This window comes from Pteropus medius, unplaced genomic scaffold (assembly GCF_902729225.1).
Source record: "Pteropus medius unplaced genomic scaffold, Ma_sr-lr_union100, whole genome shotgun sequence".
Classification (NCBI taxonomy): Eukaryota; Metazoa; Chordata; class Mammalia; order Chiroptera; family Pteropodidae; genus Pteropus; species Pteropus medius.
This window is the reverse complement of record NW_024351730.1, coordinates 21070676-21090384: the sequence shown is the minus strand read 5'-3', so window position 1 is coordinate 21090384 and position 19709 is coordinate 21070676. Positions and strand designations below refer to the sequence as shown.

The 19709-nt window shown below is 37.0% G+C and overlaps 1 protein-coding gene and 1 pseudogene across 9 annotated transcripts in view; both read right to left on the bottom strand.

Moving 5' to 3' along the window:
• SLC4A4 (solute carrier family 4 member 4) overlaps positions 1–19709 on the bottom strand; it is a 357503-nt gene that overhangs the window by 216979 nt on the left and 120815 nt on the right. The window lies entirely within an intron of this gene.
• On the bottom strand, positions 7472–7590 carry LOC120588395 (uncharacterized; annotated as a pseudogene).

The window sequence follows — 19709 nt, the reverse complement described above, 5'->3', positions numbered from 1 at the left end:
ATCACCATCAGTAATAGATGATACAAGGTAATGACGAAGCTTGACTTGAGACCAAAAAGAAGATGTTTCAAATCATTTATTCATCCTGAATCTTGGTGAAATTTAGTAAATAGAAAATACTTTGCTTTGACCTATAGTTTAGAGTACAATTCAGAGCAAAAAAAAATTTTTTAAACATTTCGTTTCATACTTCTGTGTTATAAGTGATCATTGGATTTCAACCAAAACTTTCAAAACCAAAATTTTTAATTTCAAACTTTTATAAAGAAATCCAAAATAAATATACCACCAATGAGACTGTTTGATCAATGGAGAAAAAAACACTAGCGAAACAACACAAGACTTATCTGATGAAAGCAAACTTCTGATTTAAAACACAAAAGTTATACTGTACATTGACTATATAGAGACCATCACTGCCAAGGGCATAAGCATGAAAAGTCAAATGCCAGTTAGTATTAATAATAGATATATGATCTCATAAATGAAAGACTGAACAACACCCAAAAGCCTGTAAAACGCAAGACAACTCTCTTGCTTCTTCAAGAAGAATGGCTCACATTATCAGAATGTATGTAGAACATGACTTAAGCCCTTTCCACCCTTTGTTTCTGGTGACTGAAGAGTGTAAATGGTATTTTTATCGTTTTCTTAAAATGTACAATTTTACTTCCTCACATTTGGTTTTAACTTTCATACTACGAACATCTACTTTTCTTCTGGTTAGATCTTTTTATTACTTTCTAGTCTTTCTAAGGGAGTTGCTGCATGGCTTTGTATAATGTATACTGGTAACTTGCTGTAATGTGTACTGGTAACTTGCCTGGAAATATATCCTTCTGAGAATAGAGACATTTAATTCGAGCCATGCAATCAATCCAGGCAATCTGCCTTCATACTACTCAGAGTAAACAGCATGAACTTCGGTGTCAGACAAACCTAGTTCAAATCTTGGTTCTAACATTTTCTAGAGGCATGACCTTAAGAAGTTACTATTACTTAAGCTCGTCAAGAGCCAACTTTTTTTAAAAAGTCATGATAATAATAAAGACAATAATAATATCTCACAGTGTCCTTATGAAGATTCAAAGAGAGAATGAACTGCATGTACATTATAGTACCTGGCACATAATAAAGTCTGCCTAAGTTTGAAGTATAAGTAATATGGGTCAGAGTATCACTTCTACCATTTACTCACAGCCTTAAACTTCCTACTTCATAAAGTGAAACTAACAATATTAATTGTGGAAAATTGTTATGAAGACCAATTGCATCACAGGCAATATCAGTAAAAATACTGGATAATGGTAAAACTGTACACAAATGTAAGGTAATGTTATTCTCTCCATCTTAATAAGTTGAGTGTTTTCTGAATGTCATAACCAAAGAAAGATAACATATATTGTTCGACCTGACTTTGCACAAAGTTAGAAAAAGTGCAGGTGATAATTCCAGTTTGGTTGGATATTTCTGTATTTCAATACAGCACAAGAAGAGACACATGCCACAGGAAAAATATAAATCTCCAAAGCAAATGATACTTTGACAATACAACACAAAGCATCCACCATCTGGTAAGTAGGAAAAGCATTGTCCTTTACATCCAATACTTTTCAATATCTGGTCTTCTGACCACTTGCAAAAGAGTCCACATGACATGCTTCTATAAAACACTCCTTAGCAACACCCTGACTTAGTTAAAAATCTCTGGGAGTAAGGAAAAATTCAAATTTTGGGCGAGACCTCCAAATGGCTCTAATGTCCACTCAAGTTTGAGAACTGCTGCTTCAAAGTTTTGTTGTGAAAAATCGTAAAATAAACACAGATGAGACTTGTCACTATGGAATATTGCTTACCAAAAACCAAAGGAAGAAGTAGATCTTACCACAAAATTTTAATCTAAGTACAAATTTTGTAATGGACATGGTAGACAAAGTTCAAAAATAAATCAAGATTTAACTTTTCCTTTAAATACATTTTTCAATAACATCTCATAGAATAATAATAAAAAAAAAATGTTTTATAGCCAGTCATTATTGAGCAGTCAGGTTTCTCCAGAGCTCCAGATATTGACTTCACTTCCCTTAACAGTTGCCCACTTGCCTTTGCCAGACACATAAAAGCGGGAGTTAAAAAACCAGCATACTTCCCAAGTGCCAGTGCTTCATGAAGCTCCAACCTTCACTGAACTTGCCTGAAATGCTACCACCCATCTTTTGAGGTTAGAGACAACTACTGAGGGGACTGTAATCAATGCAGACAATCTGCCTTCACACTGCCCAGGTGAGCCTGCAGGGGGTATCCCCACTGTCAACATCACCCAGCTACACTCGCACCAGTACTTTCAACCCGAAAGGTTGCCAGGAGCCGCAATGGGTTCACAAAGACTGTGTCTTGCCAAGAAATCTTCATTTCTTTTTCTGATTAAATGACTGCATCACTTATCTTAAGTCAAGCAAAATATCTAAACTTAATCCCACAACTAAGTCAGTGGTACGCCATGATTCCTTGGGGCAGAATGGCATTTGTATGTCACACTGAAGTATATAGAGAGGGCTACTTGACACCTGGGTCCACTGAGGTCACCTGAGTCCACCGAGGTCCTGGCCAGCTATTTAAGAGCTACAGAGATCAATTTTTCAGCACATCTACAATCCACTGCTGCAGGACACTGTTGGGAAGCATAGTCTAAGAAATATCACTCCGCGACCAAACAATGGCCTGATCAGATTCCTCACTGAAGGCACCAATCTGATAGGTGTCAGTGGTGAAGTAGGTTGGCAGGTAGTTTCCCAAAGTGACTAAAGCAGGAAACACCAGAAAACCAGATGTGACTATGGGACAACGTAAAATTAGAAACAAGAAACAAAACCCAGAGTGTAAGGATACAGAAATATACAAGAAAAGAATGGGAAGCAAAAGCACTAGTGGGAGCAAAAGGGTTGGAAGACCAGGAAGCACAGTGGCTCATCGTTCTCCTTTCTATGTAAAGGTTCAGAAAGACATAAGCACAAAGAGAGCTGAATGATGAACCAAGATCAGCTTGGAAAAGTAATGCATTGTTCTATTTGACATTGTTAGCAATGACTTGAAAGAAGACAGATAAATAAAATATAGTTTTAAAGAAATATAAAAACATCAAGTCAAGCAAAGCTGAGAAATGTTACAATTCCTTCTTATTTTCAAGGGCTGTTATGTGGAAACAGGGAAAAGGATTAATTGTATTATCAAAGGCGCAACTAAGATCAAAGGGTCAAAATCACAGAAAGGCTACCTTTGATCCCATGTAAGGAAAGGCATTTTAGCAACTGAAACTGTCCACAAATGGAATGAACCACAGTGCAAGCAATGAGCTTCCAAGCCCTAGGAGCGAGAATTACGATCAGTCAGGAAAAAAAAACTGTGTAGCAAGGATTTTTACTTTGGTGAGAGGTAGAATAGCGGGCCCTTAAAATCCCTTTGTGCTCAAATTCTATTAAAAATACTTCAGGTATAAACTGTTTTTCTACCATTAAAGGAGTAGTTATGACTCTGGCAAAGAGTATAAAATCTAAAACGATCCAAGTCTAAATTACAAGCCCTTTATTGCCATTCTGGGAAATACAACTGATAGCGGCTTATTTTTACCAATGACATCACATTACTATTAGCATTACTCCTATTACCCTTATCACCACAGGTTACCCTTACCAACAGAAGTTTACAGACTTTACAAAGTTAAGACAAAGAAAAAAAAATGACTCTATTCGTGAAAGCTGACTACTGAGAAAATTCTAAGATGATTGTTCACTCTCCTCATTTAGCATAAAGAAGCAAAAGGAGAAGGGATCTGCCACTGCAAGAGGACTATAAAAAGCTCACTTGGGTCTGAAAGTATGACACTGTGGACCAGCCTGGGATCAGCTTACACTGAACTCTGCATGGAACTTCCCTAGGACCTGGAATGTACGTAAAACCAGTGGAAATTTTGCAGAAAACAGTAATCAAAGTTACTTACCCAATCTGATTTCTGTGAATAGCAAATTCTTAATGGGTATCAATGAGTGATCTACAGCTGTGAATCTCAAAGAAAGAAAGTGAGGATCAAATAGCAATAATGTGGACTCAAAAGCCACTCCCCCAACAGCCTCACATTTCCTTCCCTAGAAATTAACGTAATAAGGCCATGGACTTGCATGTATGAGACAAGAGTGGCCTTTACACCTGATCCTGCCAAGATTCTGCTGGCTTCCCACTTGCAAAGGCCAAGGCAGTCAATGAAACTGAGGCAGAACAGTTCGGCCCTGTATGACTCCGAGGACAAGAGACGCTCCCTCTGTAAGTCAAATGTCAAGACTGCACACACGCATTTCAGCTACTGCAGACATTATGTACCTAAATCACCCTCTTATTCCAGGAGACATTGCCATAAAAGAGCACACAAAGATTAAAGATGGAAATGGGGTTTTTATTAAAAGTCTTCCTAAGACAATGAAATTGAAGTGAGGATCAGGGGAGGAGGAAGACAGAGGCGCAAAGACTATAATGATGTTACAGAAACATAAAACAAATCAACAGAGCCCTGGTCATTGTTGCTGCTGCACTGAAGAAGCTGAACAGGTTTAGGTTATCACAAAATACAACACAGCTTTTCCAAACGGAGGACAGGACCTTGGTCAGCATTTTCATGACAAAATTTTGCTCATTAGATTTACAAACCAGTCTATTTGGCATTATCACACCTCAGCTTTAAATGTAATGGTCCCGTTTCTTTGCATATTTGAAAAATCCAGTCACCAGTCATGGGTGTTTCACTCATTAATACCGATGGATATGGTTCTGGTCCAGTTAAATTCAGTGTTAAGGCTACCCTTTTTCCTAATGCAGCCACCTGTCTGCCTTCCACACACTATAATGCACTGGCCAAACAGTTATTTTCTGGCTTTCCACAGAGCCCACTTGTAATTTTATCAAGCCAGGGCTGCTTTTCCTATCCTAAGAACTCAGATTATTATTCCATTCCTTCTCTATTCAAATCCCAAACCAAACTTTACAAGGTTTTTTACAGGGTTGATTAAAAAGTTGCTCTTTCAGAAATTGTACTAGTGAGCAAGAACTGAGGTCATGTAGATAAGAAACATAAGAATGAAATAATATGCATCATGCAGTTATCTCATTCAGAAAATTAAAAAGGAAAAAAAGAGAGAAAATAAGGCCCCTTGAATGCCCCTTGCCTTCAGTCATTCATGTTGAGTATTGTTCAAGACAAAACAGGTTTGCCTTTCATTGTCAATATTTAGATATTGCTAATGGGTTTGTCAATCCCAGGAGGACACACAATACATAACCAGGCATTATAATTCCTCAAATAATTTTGAAAGAGAATGTGTCGATCAACCCATTGTTGCATTAGATACATGTCAATAATATACATATTTTCTACCAAAGGAGCATTTCCATAATACATTATATTTAACACATCCATTATTAAACATCAATTACCATTTACCATAACAGGGTTTTAAATTCTAATCAAGAAAAAAATGAAAATCACACCACAGTCCATTTTATTTTTTAAAAAATTCACAGCACCATAAAATGTAAATCTGAAAGAGACTTTGGAGATAATCTAGGGCCCAAGCTCCTTGATTCAGAAGGGAGAAAACTGGGACTCAGTTAAAATCACTTGCAGAAAGTCATAAAACCATTTACTACAGGTCTGGCCCTAGACTGTAGGCCTCCAGACTTCTGCCCTAGTGTTCTTTCTTCTACATTATATTGCCCCCTCAGAACCAAAGTCTAGTGTACTCTTCCTCAAGCATTGTATTAAATACAAAGTTGGACTCAGATCCCACTTTACACACCTTAAGTAAAGCCTTGAACTGCAACTCCAGGTCTACTGCAGGATCTTCAGTGACAAATCCAAGCTCTAGAATCTGCTTTGTAGTTAACATCATACTGAGTTACCTCAAACCAAATACAGTACATTCAAGTGGTAACCAAGAAATAAAATCTGAAGTGGAGATGTATTCCTCTAGATGCTGACTCTACCTGTAATCTACTAATTCTCACGTATTTACATTCCGTAGTCTCAAAAAAAGTATCACGTTTATGTTATTTTTTTCCCTTTAATTTCTTTGCAGTGAACACTTCTCTGTAGAACATTGTCTAAATATAAAAAGTGTACAATATAATAATTTTATACAGACTTACCACATTTGCATATAGATATCTCTTTATTTAAAGGGAAAAATGCATTTTAAAAATAAAACTTGAGCTGAACCCCATACCTTTGTACAAAAATGAACCCAAAATAGATCATAGATCTAAATGTAAAATTTTAAAATTTTTAGATGATAACAAGGGGGAAAATCTTTAGGACTAGGGCTTAGTGAAGAGCTTTTAGACATGAACCAGATAGTACGCTCCATAAAAGTAAAAAAAGTCGATAAATTGGTCTTCATCACAACTTAAAACTTTTGCTCTGTGAAAGACTCTGTTAAGACAATGGAAGGAAAGCTATAGACTGGGAAGAAAATATTTGCAAATCACCTATCTGACAAAGGACACATGTCTAGAACATATAAATATATACAGAACTCTTAAAACTCAACAATAAAAAAATGAAACAATTCTACTAGAAAATGGGCAAAACATACAAATAGACATTTCACCAAAGAGAATATACAGATGGAAAATAAGAACACGAAAAGATATTCAATGCCACTAGCCACTAGAAAAATACAAGTTAGGATCAGAACGAGATTATCACTATGCACCTATTATAATAGCTAAAATAAAAAATAGTGACACAGTGAAATGCTGGTGAGAATGCAGAGAAACTGGATCACTCATATATTGCTGGTGGGAAAGTAAAATGGCAAAACCACTCTGGAAAATAGTTTGGCAGTTTCTTAAAAAATTAAACATACATTTACCATACAGCCCAACAATTGTACTTCTATACATTTATCTCAGAGAAATGAAGTAATATATCCATTCAAAAGTCTGTATGCAATTGTTGATAGCAACTTTACTTGCAATAATCTGAAACTGGAAACAACCAAAATGCTTCTAAGTAGGTAAACAGTTAAACTGTAGTATACTCATATCATAGATTTCTACTCAACAATTACAAATGAAACTATTTGCAACAACTTGGATGGATCTTAATCTGATTTTTTTAAAAAGTCAATCTAAAAAGTTTACATATTACATGATTCATTTATATAAGATTCATAAAATGACAAAATTACAGACACGGAAAACAGATTAGTAGGTACCAAGGTTTGAGGATGATGTTACAGGAGAGGGCGTAACCACAAAGAAGCAGCCCTAGGAAGGTCCTATAAACTTATAGGAAGTTGTAAGAGATAGTACAGAAACTTATAGTTCTCTTTTTTTTTTTTTTTTTAGGTGAGGCAACCCTTGGTTGACCTCACAGATTGCAAGGACCTTGTTAGCTTACAATCCCTTATTTTTGTATTTTTTATGCCTACAGCATCTGGTCTTCCTAGGTGGTCTCCCATCCAAGTACTAACCAGGCCCGACCCTGCTTAGCTTCTGAGATCAGATGGGATCGGGCTTGTTCAGGGTAGCATGGCCATAGATGAACTTATAATTTTCAAAAAACAAATGTTTTAAAAAAAATACTATAACATTCTAGTTTGCAGTGCCACAAGATTACTCCAGACTGATTGCCACATTCTCAATGCTTCGCAAAGTCTCTCTGAACTTAGAGCTCACTTGTTCACTGACGCACTTGGGAACTTTTGTTCTACCATGTATGCTTTCACTTCGCACGTCTAGTGTCTTCTTGTCTCAGGAGAGTTTGGCAGCCACATTTTCGTGGATTTGACCCTCAACCTCAATTAGAAGCATGGCTTCATCAAGAAGGAAAACTTGTCCAATCTTCTCAAGTTCTAATGTTCGTGGAAGATGGTTACTGCTGTGGCAAATTCAGGTTATTATGTAAGAATTAGGAAGCTGCAGCCCAATATAGGAAGGAAATGGGGCGTGGCAGAGAAAACACTTGCTTGAGTGCTAGAGGCCTAAGTTAACTCTCTGGGCCACCGTGGCCATATCACTTTTCCTCAGTTGTCTCATATATTAAATATGGAGGTTTAACGAACCAATTTGTGACGTTGTCGGCCTGCTAGACATTACTACTACTCTCAATGCACTATCAGAGAGAAAAGAGCTAAATTTCTGAGAAAAAGTCTTATTACCCTGAAACTTTGAAAGATAAAGACCAGTTCTAGAATGTACTCTACATTTAATCACCACTCCCTGTCACCATTATTTTAAGGAAAATTATGACATCCAGTTTGAAAAAGTCTCAGATGAAATGGGATCTTTTCAGGCAGTATTGCAGAAAGAAAGTGACAAGCCTTTCCAAGGCACTGTGCCAACTATATCTCCAGTTTAAATGACCCTTAGCTCAAGACAAAATTGTCCTTTGGGAGAAAAAAAACTGTATTCAGTTATTTGAACTTATCTTCCCTGTTCATTTGATTCATTCATATATTCACTCCAGTGACAGCTCGGGGCAACTCAGAGAAGGGCTGTACTGCCACTGGCAACAATTAGTAAAGACGTTTCCTGTGCCTGCATTCTTTGGGGCCACTCCTGCTGTTACAGTGAAAAGAACTGAAAAGAATTTTTTTGAATTAAGGAAGGAAGCAAAAGATCCTAGGCCTGTGAATGAGCTGAGGACAATTCTCCAAAGGAATCAATGAAAGACAATAAAGGGTCATTTGGCCCTAAGGGACATTTGGGAATAAAAAACAGAATCTCCAGCAACCTACTTTGGAGTTCTTGTTTTATCTTCAGTTATTTTTCTCTCTGTTGTATTTGTGACTATCTGAAAAAGAAACTCTTTTTGGCAACGGTTTTTTAATGATTAGTTTATCTAGTTTCATATAGCCTAAACTAATTTATGATAGAATATGAGAGCTGCAAGAAAATTTAGAGATCACCTACACCAACCCCCCATTCCATGGCTCAGTAAACTGAAGCCCAAAAATAATCAATGAAATGCTCGATGTCAACAAGCTGGTAAAAGGCACAACTGCCTAGAACTCCAACTCTTGAGTACCAGCTTAGTACTCCCTGCTCTACCACAGGACAACCCACCTCCCTTTTAGGATGAAAAAAAATTCTACAGAGTTTGATAATTAGAACCTGAGCTCCACCAAAGATACTAACTGCATGTGAAATTTAAATTCTAATACCTAAATCACTCAGAAATACTCTATTTGATGACCCCCAATTCTCGTCAAACTACTCTAATTCTTCATGTATAATTCTTTCTGAATGAACTCAGAACATCCCTTGCCCCATTTTTAATGGGCAACCTTATATGGCATATTTATACAGTTTATACTATGCCAGTCACTAGGCTAAGCGCTTCATACTGATTATTTCATTTTATCACAACTTTATGAGTCAGGTAGTATTTTCCCCATTTTTTTCAGATGAGGAAAACTGAGATGCAGAGAAGTTAGTAAACTGTCTCAAGATCATGCATCTAATCCAGGTCAATCTGGTTTCAGCATCCAAGACTTAACCTCTATGCTTCCCAGAGCTACAGACTGCTTAATCACTTAGCTGTTCTTTCTAAACTTCATGAAAATATTTTATCAATATACACATCTAGAATTCTCAATCCAACATGCAACTTAAGGAGTAAGTAAACTTGAGGCAAAAAAAAATGCTACTATCAATAAATAAAACTACGTGCATCACTTTGTGAGAAAATCTGTCAAGAACAATGTCATAAAACTGAGTTCTGGACTTTTAACCAGCTTTTGCCTCTGTGAACTGAAATCGGTTATAAACCAGACCACATGAGCTCAGTAGAGATTCCCCGTCATTTGGTACTTTTCCCACTGCAAGAATTAGGCTGGGCAGGCATGGTTTCCTTCTAGGAAGTTAGCAATCTTAGATTGTTTTCTGTATCCTTGCCTTGATTCTTTTTAATTTCTATTTTTAAGGATTTAAAATCACTTGCATATGAAGTGGTTGTACTGCAACCAGCAATGAAGAAGAGGGATATAAATATCTTTATTTGATTCACCATATATAAAGAGCAGATCAGTGCAGCTATAGGCCTTGAGTGAGTCACTCAGTTCTCTACATTTCTTCATTTATAAAATCAAGTTAATAAATATACTTCCCTTATAGGCCTTGTTATGAGGATTAAATGAGCTACTACTTGTAAAGTACTCAGAAAACTACCTAGTGAACACTACTTATTCTTACTGTGGTGATGGTGGAAGTGGTGGTTAATACTATTAGAATAATCGCAAAATGGGAGTGACTTCACCTACATAATTGATCATGGTATTTCAGGACTCTCAAAAAGAAAAGTTCTGTATTAACTATCCTAAGCTAAAATCATTACATTTGGTTGCATTCTCCAAAACTAAACTTGTCCATATCAGTTCCTGACACCTCTATATCTAGAGGATAGTTCACCCTGGGGGCTTTCTCAGAGACCCCATAAAATAATGTTCCACTGAAACATTTTAAGGTTTTCCTATGGTTGTGAAAGTCATCAGGAATACCTTCTTTGAAAATTCTGTATGCCAACATCATATCATTCATGATATACAATGTGAAACTCTGTACACTAAAGCTTGAACGTATGTATAAGCTGACCCAACTGCCTTTCAAAGAAAATTTGGACTTGCCTATAGGTACCCCTGCAGTCTATCTCAGTGCTGACATAAGGGTCTAGATTAGGATCTTGGTTTTTGTGTTTTTTTGTTTTTTTTTAAGAGATTAACAACTTTACCACTTGCTTAGTAAGAGGCCTACTAGCACAAGATGAAGCACATGCTCATTAAAGCCAGAGAGATCTGTGTTTGAAGCTTGCCACTGAGCCACTGTATGACCCTTTGTGAGTCATCTAACCTCAGTGAACCTCACTTTCCTCATCTGCAAAATGAGAATAATCTTATCTTCCTCGCTGGGCTGCTGGGAAGACTAAAGAAGATAATGTATAGAAAGTGTATGTGATATTCAACAACGGTTAACAAATAACCACTATTCTTAGTTTAGAGAAACTTTCTCAAATAGCAATTGATTAAGAGCTTTTCTACTACCCACCTCCTACCAAAACCTAGATGAAAACACATCCCTAGAAAACGCAGAAGCACTAGGATATGATATACTTGCTTTTTGTTAATTTACTTCCTTAAAGCATTACAAGAGCATGATGGAGTAGAGAGAGCATGGACTCTAGAATCAGACATGGTCTGGGTCTCAGTTACAGGTTTACTCCTTACTAGCTATGTGATCTTGAGGAAGTTATATAAATTCTTTGAGGCTGAAGTTCCTTATCATCAAGTAGGTATAATGATAACTTTAAAAGTAGTTTTAATAATTAAATATTTATGGGGATAAAACGGCATACGAAGTCCCTAGTATAGTGCCTGACACATAACAGCACCCAATGAATGTTAGTTCCCTTGCAATGCATTTTTATGTTACAGTAATCCCCCCTTATCTGCAGTTTTGCTTTCCACAGTTTCAGTTACCTGTGGTCAACTGCAGTCCAAATGTTAAATGAAAAATTCTAGAAATAAACAATTCAAACATTTTAAATTGTGCGCCATTCTGAGTGGCATGACGAAATCTCATGTGGTCCTGCTCCATCCTGCCCAGGACGTGAATCATCCCTGTGTCCAGTGTGTCCCCACTGTATACGCTCCCTGCCCATTAGTCACTTAGCATCCTTCTGAGTTATTAGATTGACTGCTGCAGTATGGCAGTGCTTGTGTTCAAGCAACCCTTACAATAACCTAATGCTACACTGTAATGCCTATATTATTCACCTCACTATCTCATCATCTAGACATTGTATCATTTCACATCATCACAAGAAGGGAGAGCAAAGTACCATAAGATATTTTGAGAGAGAGAGAGACCACAATCACATAACTTTCATTACAGCAAATTGCTATATTTGTTCTATTTTACCATTAGTTATTATTGTTACTCTCTTACTATGCCTAATTTATAAATTAAACTTTAGCACAAATACATATGTATAGGAAAAAAACATAGTATATGTAAGATTCAGTACATTCCATAATTTCAGGTATCCAATAGGGGTCTTGGAACATATGCCCCATAAATAAGGGAGGACTACTGTATTGCATAGCTCTATAATTTGGTGAAGAGCATTGGCTTCAATTATTCTTTTCGCCACTTATCTAAAACTTGAAGTGAAATACTCCTTTTAGAATACTTTCTAGTGAAATCTTTACTTCTCTTTAGCATGCTTTTTCGTTTCTTGATAAGAAACATGTAACCAATTGTGTCTCTCTTTTTATCCTAGCTGCCAGGAAGCTCAAAGACAAATTAAATTCACCTCTAGTAACAGCATTGGTCCTAGTAGTTCCGCATATTGTATATTTTCCCTGTTTTTGACATCTATTTTCACCCATATTTAAGTATTACAAGACACTTAAATGTTTTGTAGACTGTGAGAAGCTATTAACTAACCAACTAATTAATTCAGCAAGGGGAAAATACTGATTTAAGTATTATGAAAACAGCAGCAGACTTGAGATGTTCAAGTCCTGTTTCTCCTAATTATCCCCTCTCCCTGGACAATTCATCTAAGCTTTCAGATCTATAGTTTCTCATGTTAAATAGGAATAATAATATCTAAACAACTCTCAAAATAATTTATGCATACGAGTGTACTCTGTAACCTCTCAAGCACTATATAAGGTCAAGTATTATTATTTCTATAATCAGAGAAGAGGTGAATGCTCACCTAAGTGAAGGTGTGTGCATGCAGGTCGACTATGGTGCAGCACTGAGGACCCCTATAGGCAAACGCAAAAGATGTGAAGTGATGGGGGCCCAAAGCAGGCACCATGCTATGCCCCCAACAAACTTCTAGCAGAACTCTCTGAGGAAAAAAGAAGTGGCATGATAGAAATGAATGTAAATATCTTGAGGGAAAATTTCAACTCAGTAAACATCTCAAGCCAGTTTTTTGTTTGGCCACTAATCTACAACGATTTCCTTAGAGAACAGTGCAAATGAAACTATGGCTTCTTCTTCTGTGAACTGCACCCCTCATTCTCACCAGTCCCATCCCAGGAAAAGGTTGTAGGTCATCAGAGGGCTTGTAATGTGGGAATGCAACATCTCTCTTCAACTCTCTACCAATGACAGAAGATACAGCACATCAGCTGCTACATCCAAAAGTACTCATATACTATTAATGTAATTCAGAGAGGGGGAATTTTAAGAAAGCTAAATTTGGGCTAGAACCAAACAGCTCTTAATAATAGGGAGGGTAGGTGTTTCTCCATTTTTAGAATAATTTGCTGACTTTATTCCAGGAGTTCAAATGTTCTCTCAGCACCTTTAAGTCTTTTATTCCAAAAACCCATCCCCCTCTTTAGTAATTTAATGTGGCAGCTGTCTGTTCATGAACGAAAGAAAAGAAGAAAGAAAGAAAGAAAGAAAGAAAGAAAGAAAGAAAGAAAGAAAGAAAGAAAGAAAGAAAGAAAGAAAGAAAGAAAGAAAGAAAGAAAGAAAGAGAGAGAAAGAGAGAGAGAAATTGCTGCAGGATGATGGGATTTTGAAAAGATGATGAGGTAGGAGGTGGAGTTGAAAGTCACAGGTTTAAGTCCACTCCTTGCTAATGTGTGAATGTAATCAAATCACTTACCAATAATAAATACACACTGAGCCTTACTATTTGCTAGCGTCATTTGAAGGACTAATAACTCATTGAACCCTCATAGCAATCCAGTGAGGTAGATACCTTTCTCACCTTATTTTATGAATTGTAAGAACTGAGACTTAGAACAGTCATGTGACTTGTTCACCATCAGAAAGCTGGTAAGTAAAGCATACTGAGATCTGAACTCAAACTATCATTTTAAGCCTATAGTCTTAACCACTACGTAATATTGGTAAACATTGCTTTTCTTCATTTGTAATATAAGGGAATAATAAAATAGACATTAGATTTCTCACAAGGTTGTTGTAGGGATCAAATGTAATCAGGGAGGTGGCCCTTTATTAAGTCTAAAGTAAAGTCCCAAATGTGTGACATGTTCCTATTCAAGTAAGCATGCATTTCCTAACACCAACTCTGTGCTAGGCAAGGACAAGCAATGCAATATGCCAAAAAAAGATATTACTTCCTCATATTCTGAACTCAGAAAATAAACAACAAAAGATTTTAAAAGACATCTGTGAAACTGAGTGACTGCTGTAACAAGAGCAATGATGGCCAAGCTGATGAGCAACTGGAAAAGCCCGTTCAGAATCTGCCCACGCCCTTCAGAAAGACACAACTGTCACCTAAACTGCTGGAATTTCAAATACAGTAAAAGCTATTATACTTCTATGCTCATCCATTTCCAAGGCAACCCACTTCCAAAGGAGTTTTCTGTAAGATTCAGTTGACTTTAGACCAATCAAGTGAAAAAACAACTATCTGTAAGTATAATTTTCTAATTTTGAATGTACCAGGCTTTAGAAAAATGAATCATGGTACTCTCCAGGACTTGACTGTGCCCCATCGGATGTTCCTTCTTTTTGGCCCAATCATTCCAGAATTATGGCTTCATGACACAATATAAAGAAAGCCAGACCAGGAGTCCAAAGACTTTCTCCTGAGCCTGACTCCTCCAATACAGGACTACGGGAAGTTGTTAGCTTGTGGGAACAGGAGTAAAGCTTGCTCTAATTGCATTAAAAGTCATGGAACAATTGGATAGTGTGTATAAAAGCCTCCATAAGTTAAGTAGCACAACACAAAATAAAATATTTTGCAATATATAGTCAACTCAGCTTAGTCAACTCTCTGAATGCCCTTTGGGCTGTATACAAAGGGCCCAGGGAAAACTTTTAACACCATCCAAATTAATTTTGATGGAAAAATGCAACTTGGAGAAAAGTAGGAAAAAGCAATGTGTGAAAATATGAAAAGTCCTATAAAAATATATTTCGCTACAATCAATGAGGCCCTCCTGGGACGTTTTCTCATTTCTTTTTGGAGCAAACACACATTTCCTGCTCACAGACTTCAGAAGTACAGTGAACAAAAATGCACTGATGTACGTAGTACAAAAAGGTTTCAAAATCCCTCTGGCCAAACAAAATCTCCCTTTACATTAGAAATTTCTCTTCTTGCCCTAGTATGACAGAATAAGATAACAAACCAAAACCACAGAATCGTCACAGTAAGATACCATTCCACACTGGTGACACACGTAAAGTCATTCTGGAAGAAATCGCTGAGTAAGCAGAAGCAGGGCTCAGGTTTTGTATCCTCTTGACCCTGTCATTCGATCCTCCTTCTCTTCCTTACATTATGTGAGCCACAGATAGAAAAGGCATGTGCGTGACTTAAAGTCAATGCTCCTAAAACATTCACCCAGAATGGTTTGCCCCTTGACCCTGCTATATTCTAAATCGAAGAAATGGTATCCTCAGGGGATACTGACTGCCAGGAAAGTGTTACGTCAAAGTAGACAGTCGTGGAGCCACTAGAGAAGGTAGGAATGCACCTCTCTTGCCAACACCAGGAGCTTTTGCTGAGACTCGGTGGTGGCTCCAAAACAAATCCTTTGCTTGACGCGCTGATATAGTAAAAAGAATATTTGCAGAAAAGAAGTTAATGACACATAAGCAGAAGTTGGAGATGATTGGGTGGGTAATACAGCATTTGGGAAAAAAAATATGAAGTTGGGAAGCAAAAAGTCCTTTTTAAACTCAGATAAAAAAATGATGCTTTAACTTACTGTGTGCATTTACCTTACTATATGTCTAATTACTAACCTGAAATTAGTACCTTTAATTTTCTTAAATACTAGTCAAAAATTGAATTATTTTTTAGATGGAATTTTTTCAATAAGGCCTCTCCATACTCAGGCAGTGTTAATGGCATGTCTTAAACAAGAGCGTTTAAGACGCTCGCCATGCTTCTTCCCCGGCACAGAGCCTTCCTTGTTTTGTGCTCTTGTTTTTACCTGCACTGTTCTTCTCTTCAGCTTTCATCAAATTTTTTCTTTCTCATCCTTCAGGTCTCAACTCACGTATGACTTTCTCAGAGAAGTCATTTCCTAACCTCCCTAATTTGGTCAAATCTCACTATTATCAGATTTTATAGCATCATGGGTCATATTCCATAATAGTACTTAACATAGATGCAATTTAATGTTTATTTGTATGGGTATTTGATTAGTAAGTACCTCTCCCAAAAGACTATAAACTCCCTAAGGGTAGAAAATGTCTTTAATTTTGCTTACCATCATATCCCAAGCACCTAGCACTGCACTTGGTACACAGTAGACCCTCAATAAATATTCTGGATGAAGAGATGAATAGACAAATGGGGCATCTTTCCTGATACTGATGTGATTCTGGGTTTACTGAGAGATTCTTCCCTCGAGTTCTCAGTACTGAATAACTTTTCCATGACTTTATTTGTTCAGAAGGAACAGATTGGAGAGCTAAGGACTTCTCAGAGCAGGGAAGACGAGTGACATTTTATAGTGAACTCACTTGAAACCAAAATATTTTTCGAAACATGCAATTAAGACAGCTGACCAAATTCTAAAACTTTTAACTTAAAAAAATTAAAGAACAAATGATTGGTCAATAAATTTATCAATGAACAGATAATAGGTTGTTATAATTCACCCAGAAAGGAAAACTATCAGTCCATAGCAAAATCTAGCCACAGTACCCATTTCATCTAGACGGTTTTAGCTATTTTAGTTATAGTTTGTTTTATGTACATCTCAAATAGTAAATGTAATTAAAGATCGGCAATAAAAAGGTTCACAACAGGACTTCTGATTCTAAGCTAAAACTTCAAAATTTATCATGCAGGATTCCAAGGGAGAAGAGAAAAGCCTTCTTTATCCATTTTGTTTAAGTTCTTTATTACTCTGCAGTGCAATGTAAATAATCAATACTGATAATATAAACTGAATTTGGACGTGTATATCTTTCAAATTTCATTCACTCTAGCATGGAGCTGTGAAAAAACCTCATCCAATCTTTTTGAAAATCACTCTAGTGCAATGGTTAAGAGCCTTTACTTAGAGTCAGAAAGATCCCAGTGTCCCAGCAATGCTACTCACCAAACACATAACATTAGGTGAGTCACTTGCCTCTTTGAGCTTCAGTGTCCTCAACCTCAAAAAAGAGGATGTTAACCTCTTAGGGCTTTGATGAGGAAAATTATGATTCTATTTTTGGAGTACATGCATAATACCTAGTCCAGAGTCATCTGTGTTCAATAAACATTTTTATCATTATTATTACTATTACTATTATCATCAGCAACATTTTATCAATGAAATTCAAGTCACCTCATATACGGATTTATTCTTATTACTTCTCATAATCCTCCTTTGCAAGGAGAGAGAGTAAAGATAGATGTATAAACAGACCCACCTAGAAAATGTAAGGGACTACTCAGGCTCACCAGCACTAATGACAAAGAGATGCCAGGTCTTACTTCCTGGAAGTAAAAACACATGATGATTTTTCACTCTTCATGGAGTGAAAATGCAAATAATGGAACTAAAGTATTCGTTCACCAATACCCATTAAAATGTGTGTCAGCACCTATCCCTTTCCATCGAGAAACAATAAATTTCCCCCAAGTACCACCCAGTACACTTAAGCTTACATCTCATTAGTCATGACTGAGTCACATGGCCACCCTTATCCACAAGGAAACCCGGGAAATCAAAGTTTTTAGCTGACACATTGCTGCCTTGAACAAAACTGGGGTTCTAAGGATAAAAAAGAAGAGAATGGATATTAGGCAGATTACTACACAGTGTCTCCTAATATGTACTCTCATGGTCATTTAAATACAGAAAGAAAATGACCATATTCTTTCCTTTAAAAGGGGGGAGGGATTTTTGGTGGAAGCGCCTCAGCTTGTTCACCATCTGTGTTGGCCCATTCCTGGGTGAAGGGGCAGTGATGCCTAACCAGGTCCTTGCCCTCCCCGCCCCAACCTCCTGACATCCTCCTGCCACTCTGAGGCCCAACTCGAGTGCTCCTTCTTCTCTAAGACCTTCTCCTACTTTCCCTGCCATACTTAGGCACTTTCCTCTATGCTCTCATGCCACCTGGTGTGTAACTCCACTATCACATTCTCTAAAATCTGTCTGATTTGTGTCATGTTCTCCACTAAACTCAGTTTTTTAATGAAATTTTCATCTCTGCAGGCCCAGGACTATGCCTGAAAAGAAGTACTCCATGAATATATCTTGAATTGGATCAACATGGATTGAAAGGAAATGAATTGAGTTGACTTGCAGTGTACTGCACAGAAAGCTCAAGGATTTGGCTGCATCTCTCTTCTCATCCTGTGGTGGCAAACAGGGTGCCTGCCCCAGTACCATGAAGGATGATAACAAGCTTACTATGGTTCATACAAATAGATCACATCTCAATGAGATTATACATTAGCTTGGCTTTCTAGCCAAAAAGGAGAATCAAAAACAGTTATATTAACTTATTTCCTCTCAGGGGAACCGTGGAGAAAGGAATAAAAGTCACTGTTTACCAAACAAAAAGTCTAAGAACATTATTCCATTTAAGAATACGACAGATTAGTGAAAGTGACAAAAAGAAATAAAAACCTACCACATACTCGAAAAGTTGCACAATTGCCTAAAAGCCAAACTGTAATTGTGAATGTACTGGCATTTGGCACAGAGTTCAGGATTTCAAGGAAGCAAGCGGCTCTTTTATGAACACTAAACAGAAATGTCACAAGCAGCTTTTGATTAAACTATGATTGTCACAGTATATAGGAATGAACTAACATATGGTGTTTTTAAAATAAACTACTAACCACATCCAGTGGTTTCAATTAAAGAATGGTTCATTGCTTACAAAAATTCCCCTAGACCCAGCTGTCTTCCAAAAAAAGTCCCATTGCCTGACTCTGAATTTCCACTGTCATCAGGCAGATTTCTAAGGGGCCAGTCTTGGATTTGGTGCACACATTCGGGGTAGCCTCTATAGAAAGTTAAGTACCTTCCTTCAGCTTTGTCTTATGGATGAACAAATCCCGGGGGTATTCTCTTATAAGAAGAGTTATATTAAATGACCTGCTGGAAGACTAGAGAATATTTAAAAGGATTTTTTAGAATGCTAAGGTTATTTATACTATGGTGTTCTGGCATCAAAATACAAATCAATACACACACACACACACACACACACACACATGCACAGTATTAAGAAAAAAGACTAATACAGCTATAAGACAAAGCCCAACTTCCTTAAAAAAAGAATATCTTGTAGAGATGACTCTAAAACCAATACAAATAGGTAATGTAAATATGAATGAAAGGAAGCTAGTTAATCACTGAAATCATTTTATAATCATGGTGAGAAAACTATTCCTAAAGAATTAATTTAAGTTAGGTAGAGACCATTTGAAACTGAGTCTTCTAGGTAACAGGGCTCTATTTTGAGGGGTGACAGATTAGCCTTTGTCAATCTTCCAGTGATTGTTCTGTTCTTCCTCGGTCTCATTGCCCTTCTTTATTGTCAGGGCCCCTCTACCGCCTCTCTTTCTCAGAATCTGTCATCTTATCTCTCTTATCTTCAGTGTCATTCATGTGCTTTCTTCTTCTATCCCGACCACTGGTCAAAATATAGAACTCAATGACATTTTTTTAAAACTCAATTGTTATTTACAATTAAAT